Here is a 10,318-nt window from a genome sequence, read left to right on the forward strand (position 1 = left end):
CTCCTGTCATGACCACATCCGCAAAGCTCCTAGTGGCACTTCCTAGCATATGAGTTATAAACGGGGCCTTTAAGGTGTTAATAAAGAGCATCGTAGTTTCTTTCTCTAAGAGCGGTGGCTGAACTTGAATAGCCATTTCCCTCCACCTCTGCGTATACTGCTTAAAACTTTCGTTTGGATTCTTTTCCATATTCTGCAGAGTAATTCTATCGGGAGTTATATCTGTCACATGACTATATTGCTTCATGAACGCCTGTGCTAAATCTCTCTATGAACTAATTCTGTTTCGATTCAATTGATTGTACCATTTAGCAGCTACTCCTACCAAGCTATCTTAGAAGCAATGAATCAACAATTGATCATTATGAACATACCATGTCATCCTTCTGCAAAACATAGTGATATGAGCTTCAGGACAGCTTTTTCCATTGTATTTCTCAAATTCTGGCATCCTGAACTTGTATGGCAGTACTAAGTCCGGGACCAAACTCAGATATTTTGCATCAATTCCCGAGTGTCTATCAACACCTTCCATTGCTCTGACCTTTTTCTCCAGCCATTTACACCATTCCTCTAACTGCTTTTGTGACTCCACATTTACTCTTTCCTCTTTCGCGACCTCATCCAAATCAGGGACCATTGGATTATTTGAGTTGTTACCAGGATTATAACCTGAACTAGCTTGAAAATTTATTGGTACTGAAACCCCGGCCTGAAACTACTGATGCCTGATCGTAACAGATGGCTTCTGCAAATTAATCTCAGGTTGTGTCTGCACATGTACAGGAATGAAGCCAGGAGGATATTGAGGGTCTTCATTACTTTCTCCCATATTATCCATAGGACCTTTTCCCTTATCCACTCTTCCCATCATCAATTGGGACAACTGACTCATCATCTCTTGTTGGGACTCCATCATCTGTTCTTTCATCTCTTGCTGAATCTTAACCAACTGTTCCTGCATCTGTAACTGCATTTGCTCCTGCATATCTTTTTGCATTTGTTCTAACTTTTCCAGTCTTTTGTCCATTGACTTATTCTTTTTCCTCGTATCATAGGGATGCGTATTTGGTGTGTTTTTGTTGGTTTTCAGATTACTGAAATAATTTTTTAATTAATTAGAATCTTATTATGCTCTTTAATGCATATGATGTAATGTAATGCAAATGCATGAATGCAAAGGAGGCATCAATTCTGATTCAATTCCTTTTAGAAAAATTTACTAGAAAATAAAATTTTGTACATAAAACTGAGTTACAAATACGACTTCGCCCTAACACTCAGGGCCTTAATTTTCCTAAGCAATGAAGCTAGTTCTTGTCCCCTATCTGACTCCAACTCGTACTTTACACTTAATACGTGCCTTGTACCGCCAATGACTAAAAGTAATCAGCTACTTCTCGAATTTGTGTTCTGACTTCTCCCATGATGTAATCCTACTTCTAACTTGGTCTTGAGAGTGATGAACTGATTCTTCCATTGCTCCTCATTTGCCTCCAAGAACTCAATCCTCATTTCGCAATTCTGCAATGCTGTTTCTAGCTCTTCTATTTTCCTTTCATCTCCTCGATCTTACTTAAGCTTGCTTTCAACTCATCCGAATTGAGATTTCGATATAAACACAGAGATCTCTCAAGTTCTGCTACTCTGGCTCTTAATTCATCTTTTTCATTCTTACTTTCCGATAGACTTTTTTCCAAGGCCTCATTCCGAGCTTGAGCCTCTTGGAACCTCTTTTCCCATTGATCTGCCTTAGCCCTTTCTTCTCGAGCCTCCTGGCGCCATTGTTCTGAAGTCTTTCCTAATCCAGCAGTCCTCATTGATAAGCGCAACTTCTTATAATCTATTTTCAAGCTTTCCAAATCTTCCTCAACTTCGCTCTTCCTTTTCTGTAGCTTTTCTGCCTCTGACTTCTGAATTTCCACATCTAACTTTAGGTGCATCTTTTCTTCTTCAAACTGTTCGATCTTCTTTCCAAACTCAGAACTCCTCTTCTCAAAATCTTGCTTTATGATTTCCAACTCCGACGGGGCAATTTGTAACTGTTCTTCCATTGGTCGAGCGCTTTCCAAACTTGGTTTAGAAATATTATCATTGACCCTTTTCCTAAACCATCCATTGTATTCAGGTGTTACCATGGAACCAACAGTCAACCTTTTCATCCAGTGTATTTGCCTCCAAGCATCAGACAGTTCCCAGACCTTCTTCCTATAGTGGTCTCCTTTATATGGGAGTTCACACTGAGCCAACCTGTGTGTCGTAGGTATGAACTACCTCGATTTATATTGCCTTAGTGCAAGTAAAGGAGTATATCCAGTAGCTCCCCAAATTCCCAACAATGGCACCCAATTATAACTCCCACATCGATACAAAATTTCATCAGGAACCATCCAAAAAGCTCTCCACTCTACATCATCCTCCTTGAGATTTTGGAGAATTTCCATCCATTTCTCTTCTGAAATATCATCTCTCCTTTGCATCGCCATCTCTTCTTTTAATGGAGAGTAACCTTCGGAGAAAACCCGATACGGTACCTTATTCACATTCCAAAAATGCCCGTGAAACCATATGTAACACCCCGAACCCGAGACCATCGCCGGTGTCGGACGCGAGGGGTTAACAAGCTAAATCCTCTTAAAGTACTGACCAATTCGGCATTTCCAGACAGGCTGGAAAACTGCGTCACCGTTGCCTTAAAAATCATATCTTGAGTTTCAAAACTCGGAAACTGATTTCGTAAATTTTCCCTGAATTTAGACTCATATATCCATCCATGGATTTATTTCTAGAATTTTTGGTAGGGCCAATTGGTACAGTTTATTAGTTAAAGTCACCCATGTTACAGGGGTCGACTACGCTGACCTTTGTGCGTTACAACTTGAATATCTCTCTGTACAGGGCTTTAATACTGGTGGCGTTTGTTTATCATGAAACTAGACTCAAAATAGAATCTGAACATATAAGACATGACTTCTAATTCTTTCTAGATAATTTATAACAAATTTTTAAAGTCGCGACAGGGGACCCAGAAACCCTTCTGCCCTGTCTCACAATAACTTTAATATCTCTTAACAAGTAACTCCTATGACCGTTTCGTTTCTTCCATATGAAAGTAGACTCATCAAGGTTCATTTACATAATTTATTCACTATTTAATACCATTCCTACAAATTTTGGTGATTTTTCAAAACCACACCACTGCTGCTGCCAGCATCTGTTTTCAAGGTAACCTTTACCTATTTCATGATTTCCACGATTCAATTGGCCCTTTTTGCATACATAGCACAAGTGTGATCATGATTAACCATTCCAATGGCTAATCTTTTCAAAACCATTCCATACCCCATAATGATCATCATACAAACGATTATAGAATCATACTAACAACGATATAAGCCATTTTCGCATGGCTATCCAAGCTTACATAAAACCGAAAGGTACATGACCTTCTACAATAGGGTAGTCCTATACATGCCATTTCAAAGTTCAACCAAAATTATACCCAAAATAGAGGCTTTGATAGTGTAGATGACTTGACTTTAATGATCCCGAATTCGATCGCTAACGAGCAAAATCTATAAAACAGAGAGCCAAAGCAACGGGTAAGCATTTTTATGCCTAGTAAGTCTCAAGCAATAAAATCAGCTTTAACTAAAGTATTACATTCACATAGCCAAATGAATCATTTCATTAATACACATTCACATAATCATACTTACTTCACACTTCATCATTGTATACTTTCACAAGATATCAACCAATTCAATAGCTGAAAATTCGTTAGTCGATTGAGCAATGTTACTCAAACATATCGACTTTTTCCAATGCACATATAAACATACCTTATCCTTTGGGCTTTTCGAGCGTACTAATTAAATTTATTACAGCAACCAACGCTCACCTTATTTAAGCTTCTTGAATACAACCGGATATAACCACATGCACGAATGCCTTGGTCTTAGCCGGATAGAACGACTTGCACAAATGCCTTGGGTATTAGCCCGATTTAACAACTTGCACGAATGCCTTGGTATTAGCCGGATGTGGTCACTAGCACAATGGCCTTGGTCTTAACCGGATATAATTACTAGCATAAATGTCTTGGAATTAGCCGGATATCATTCAATTGCTCATGCACACACATACATCAATAATCATTACACATCCATGTTTCATTTTCGTTACTAAGGCTCAAACACAAACATATCACTTGCATAATCGCCTTGGGACTTAGCCGGGTATCATTCAAATACTCATACACATAAATCAATAATCATTACACATCCATATTTCATTTCACATAATTCGAGTAGGGTCATTTCTTGAAGACTTACCTCGGATGTTGTCGAGCAACTTCGACGGCTAATCGATCACTTTTCCTTCCCTTATCCAATTGTGGCCCTCTAAGCTCTTGAGCTAATTCAAACAAATTCAATTCATTAAAGTCTCGCTTGCTAGCCTTGGCGAATACACATATCATTGACTCAACATCACATAACTAAGCACTTTGGTCAATTTTCTTTAATTACGCACACATTCGGCCTTAGCTCACAACAAGGTAGCCGATTACCTAAGTCAAGAATAGGCATCATTAAGCTTGCCTCTAACCGAATGCATGCACAATAATTCCCCTCATGTGGCCGATTATACTTAGTCATACTTGCACAAAATCAACAATAAATTGCAAGATTTTCACATCATATGTGTACTAGGCGAATGTACATGCAAATTTCACAACATTCTTCAACAAATTTCTTCTTTAAACAACATATTTATCACTTTCTTCATAATCAAAATATCATGTGCAATCATATATACACATATAGGTGCAAGGTCAATTTCAAGGTGTCCATAGCCATCCAAAACACAAATTTTAACTAACATGCAAGAAGCATGAACCATGCTCATGAATGCATCATGGCGAATACATCACAATCATGCCCTTTCAACTTCAATCATGGTTAAACAAAAGAAAACTCAATGTCTTACTCAAGATGGCTACAAAGAAATTTCAAGAGTAGACAATCCATCATTGCATGCATCATTAGCAAGTTTCACATTTAGCATGCAATGGCTTTAACACAATAACAACTTTGGCCAAATACCATTCCCATGGCATAACAAGGATTTGAACCATGGCTAACATGAACATCAAGTTAGCAACTAAAACATACATGAAACTCATAACACAACCTCATACATACCTTACTCTTGATGCAAGTTTAGCCAAATCTCCTTCTAGATCTCTTCTAAACAAAGAAAATGAAGCAAAAATCTCTTCTTCCTCTTAGAATTTTCGGCCAAAAGGAGACAACAAGGATGAACAAAATTATTTTGTTTTCTTTCTTAGTTACTGCGGCAATGGGGTGGAATGCTACACTCTCACACACATTTTTTTGTTTATCTTCCCACATCTAATTATTAATCATTTCTTTCATGCTCCATTAACAAAACATGTTTCAACATGTTTTCTTTGCCCATAAACCAGGTCATGGCCGCCACCACCTATAAAGGGGAATTTGACATGCAAGTCCATTGTTTTGCATGCATGCTTTAATTAGTCATCACACATTTCCTATCGTACTTTCAAAGTTCACTACTAAGTCCTTTCTAGTGGAATTCACCTATATAACACTAAATCAATCATCAAAATGTCACACATGAGCACACATATTATAGGCATCAAAATAAATTTTAAATTATTTTTATGCCTCTTTTGTGGTCCCGAAACCACATTCCGACTAGGGTCAATTTTGGGTGTCACAACTCTCCCCACTTAAGAAATTTTCGTCCCGAAAATCTTACCGTAAATAGGGTTGGGTATCGCTCTTTCATAGAGTTCTCGGTTTCCCAAGTAGCTTCTTCTATCCGTGTTTGAGCCATAACACTTTCACTAACGGAACCCGCTTGTTTCGCAACTCTTTCACTTCACGTGATAGGATACGAATCGGTTCTTCCTCATAACTCATATTGGCTTGAATTTCAACTTCATTGGACTAATCACGTCGATGGATCAGATCTATAGCGTCGAAGCATCGAAACATGAAAGACATCGTGAATCTTTTCGAGTTCGGGGCAAAATCAAGCGATATGCCACTTGGACCGACTCGCTCGGATATCTCATATGGCCCAATGAACCTCGGGCTCAACTTGCCCTTACGGCCGAATCTGAGTATCTTTTTCCAAGGCGAAACCTTGAGAAACACTTTATCTCCCACCTGATACTCGATGTCCTTACGCTTCAGATCCGCGTACGACTTCTGACGATCGGAGGCAAGCTTTTCAGACTTTTACGGATTACTTTCACTTTCTGTTCAGCATCTCTAATCAAATCCACCCCGAAAACTTTGCTTTCACCGAGCTCAGTCCAAACAATGGTGTACGGCATTTACGACCATACAAAGCCTCGTAAGGTGCCATCCTAATACTTGATTGAAAACTATTGTTATAAGCGAATTCAATCAAAGGCAAATACCGTTCCCATGAACCACTGAACTCGAGGATGCAACATCTCAACATATCCTCAAGTATCTGAATTATCCGCTCGGATTGACCATCGGTTTGGGGTGAAAGGCGGTCTTTGAAATGCAACTTGGTACCCAAAGCTTCTTGCAACTTCTTCCAAAATCGCGAGGTAAATCTCGGATCTCTATCCGACACGATAGAAATAGGCACCCCGTGTAATCTCACAATCTGAGAAACGTACAATTCGGCTAATTTGTCCATTGAAAAATCCGTACGTACGGGGACAAAGTGAGCCGACTTAGTCAGTCTATCTACCACGACCCAAATCGCATCCTTCTTACTTGCTGACATTGGCAGTCCGGATACAAAGTCCATTGTGACTCGATCCCATTTCCACTCGGGTATCGTGATCGGCTGAAGTAATCCTGAAGGCACTTGATGTTCCGCTTTCACTTGTTGACATATTAAACATCTCGAAACAAAGTCGGAGATGTCTCGTTTCATACCATGCCACCAAAACCGACGTTTCAAATCGTTGTACATCTTCGTATTCTCGAGTGGATTGCCATTCGGCTACAATGGGCTTCGTTCAAAATTATCGAAATAAGTTCAATTCTTTGGAACACACGACGACTTCGAACCTCAAACAATCGTCATCATCGATCTGAAACTCCGATTCCTTGTTGAACACACTCGCCCGTTTGCAACCAACTCATCGTCGACCTTCGGGCTTCACAAATTTGATGTATCAATAATGGTTTGGCTTTCAATTCAGCTACTAACACGTTGTCGATCGAGCGTACAAGTGCACATTCATCGCTCGTAAGCGAATAATGATTTACGACTCAAGGCATCCGCAACCACATTCGCCCTTCCCGGTGATAGTCAATGACCACTCATAATCCTTTAACATTTCGAGTCAACGTCTTTGTCGTAGATTTAAGTCTCTTTGGGTCATCAAATATTTGAGACTTTTGTGATCCGAGTACACATGGCACCTCTCACCAAATAAGTAATGTCGCCAAATCTTTAAGGCGAATACGATGGCAGCCAATTCGAGATCATAGGTCGGATAATTTTTCTCATGTGGCTTTAATTGCCTCGACACATAGGCCACAACTCGACCTTCTTGCATCAATACACAACCTAACCCAAGTAGGGAGGCGTCACTATAGATGACAAACTCTTTGCCAGATTCGGGTTGCACTAGAATTGGGGCTTCAGTCAAATAAGTTTTCAGTTGATCAAAACTCTTCTGACATTTCTCCGTCCATTCGAACTTAACATCCTTTTGGAGTAGCTTCGTCATTGGCGTGGCTATCGTTGAGAAACCTTTTACAAATCGTCGGTAATAACCGGCAAGCCCCAAAAAGCTCCGAACCTCGGTAATATTTCTCGGAGGCTTCCAGTTAAGTATGGCTGAAATTTTGTTCGGTCGACTCGAATGCCGATGCAGATATCACATGCCCCAAGAAGCTAACCTCTCTTAACCGAACTCACACTTGTGAACTTAGCATATAATTGCTTATCCCGTAGAATTTGCAGCACTAACCTCAGGTGTTCAGCATGTTCGGTCTCATTTCTTGAATAGACCAAGACGTCATCAATGAACACGACTACGAACCGATCCAAATATGGTCTGAAGGTCCGATTCATTAAATCCATAAATACTGCAGGGGCATTAGTAAGTCCAAACGGCATCACAAGGAACTCGTAGTGACCATATCTCATTCGGAAGGTAGTCTTGGGTACGTCCGAATCTCGAATTCGCAACTGATAATAGCCCGATCTCAAATCTATTTTCGAGAACACTGAGGCTCCCTTCAGTTGATCGAACAAGTCATTAATACGCGGTAACGGATATTGGTTCTTTATCGTCACTTTATTAAGCTGACGATAGTCGATGCACAACCTCATGGTCCCATCCTTCTTTTTCACAAACAACACTGGCGCACCCCAAGGCAAAAAACTCGGGCGAGCAAAACCTCTATCCACCAATTCTTGCAACCGAGCTTTCAACTCCTTTAATTCCGTCGATTGCCATACGATCACGAGCTATCGAAATTGGAGTGGTACCAGTACCAATTCAATGCCAAACTCTATTTCCGAACAGTGGTAAACCCGCAATTCTTCGAGGAAAACATCCGGTATTCACAAACCAGCAGCACAGATTCGGGTTTCTTTTACATCTCCTTGTCATCGAGCACATACGCAAGGTACGCTTCGCACCCTTTTCTTACATATTTCCGGGCCAACATTGCTGATATTACAGCTGGCAACCCCTTTAAGTCCGTAGACTCAACCCGAATTATCTCGTTATTCGCGCATCTCAGATCGATAGTCTTGCTTTTGCAATTTACAACCGCATCGTGCATGGTCAACCAATCCAAACCAAGAATAACGTCGAATTCATCGAACGGCAAAAGTATCAAGTCCGCCGGAAAACAAGAACCTCGGAATACTAGGGGACTTTTCTTGCACACTTTGTTGACAAGCACGTAATGACCCAGGGGGTTTGATACCCGAATTACAAACTCGATGAGACTCAATAGGAAAAGTCTTCTTGGATGCTAAGGTTTCACATATATAAGAATGAGTAGAACCGGGGTCAATCAAAGCAATCACATTAGTATCGAAAAGAGTGAAAGTACTGGATATAACATCGGTGAGGCAAAGATCCTCGCGTGCGTATGGCATAAGTCCTAGCAGAGTACGAGCCTCGGTCTTGTTGTAGCATCTCTCGACCCTCTCGACCGCCACTAGCATTGCCGCATTTACGAATGGCCTACCTCGGCGATGGTAGCACCGGGTTTCCACTTTGACTTACATTTTGTTCAAGTAACCTCGGGCGATCCTTGATAAAGTGGTCACCGATCCACACTTATAGCAGGAGCGATCACGGAACCTCAGACTCCCGAATGCCATTTCCACAATGCGACACTCCGCTCTCTCTCGCGATCATTTCCACCATCGGCGATCGAAGTGACTCGTGTGGTCACAGGGTCGACCGCGATCTCGTCTAGAAAAGCTGAAGCGCCTCTAGACCGGCTCACATCATCTCGAAATCTCTTGATGCTGTTGAAGAGACTTTCCGAGGACCTTTTCGAATTCTCCAGTTCCCACATCAACTTTTTGTTTCTCCTTTCTAAGCTCTTGACTTTACAAGCTCGCTCAACAAGTACTACTGAACTCTCGTATTTCGAGAATGCCAACGAACATCCTTATATCATCATTCAGCCCATCCTCGAAGCATTTACACATAATAGCTTCGGACGAAATGCATTCTCGCGCGTACCGGCTAAGCCTCACAAATTTTCGGTCGTAGTCGGTAACTGACATAGAGCCTTGCTTAAGATCAAGACATTCCCTTCACTTTTGGTCAATGAATCTCTGACTGATATACTTTTTTCGGAACTCGGTTTGAAAGAACTCCCAAGTCACTTGCTCTCTAGGCACCACAGAAGTCAGAGTACTCCACCAATAGTAGGCGGAATCGCGTAACAAGGAGATGGTACACTTTAAGCACTCATCGGGTGTACAAGATAGCTCATCGAGCACCCGGATAGTGTTGTCCAACCAAAATTCAGCTTGCTCGGCATCATCATCATCCGTAGCTTTAAATTCAGTGGCCCCATGTTTTCGAATCCTATCGATTGGGGCTTCCTTGACCTTATTTGGTCAGATTCGGAGGTATTGTAGGTCTTGAGGTTGCATTTGTCGGGAATGGAGGTTGTGGAGCAGTCGTGTTAGTTCGAATGTATTGGTTAAACCAATCATTCATCACACTATAAAAGGCTTGCCTAGCCTCATCATTCGGATTGCTGGCCATAGGTTGAGAGTCCGCCGGCGCTGT

At 41.0% G+C, this 10,318-nt stretch overlaps 1 pseudogene; it reads right to left on the minus strand.

Annotated features, from left to right (window-relative positions):
- Positions 1-1,547: 1,547 nt before the first annotated feature.
- On the minus strand, positions 1,548-8,361 carry LOC128295387 (uncharacterized; annotated as a pseudogene).
- Positions 8,362-10,318: the final 1,957 nt, after the last annotated feature.

The sequence above is a fragment of the Gossypium arboreum genome, chromosome 7 (assembly GCF_025698485.1).
Source record: "Gossypium arboreum isolate Shixiya-1 chromosome 7, ASM2569848v2, whole genome shotgun sequence".
Classification (NCBI taxonomy): Eukaryota; Viridiplantae; Streptophyta; class Magnoliopsida; order Malvales; family Malvaceae; genus Gossypium; species Gossypium arboreum.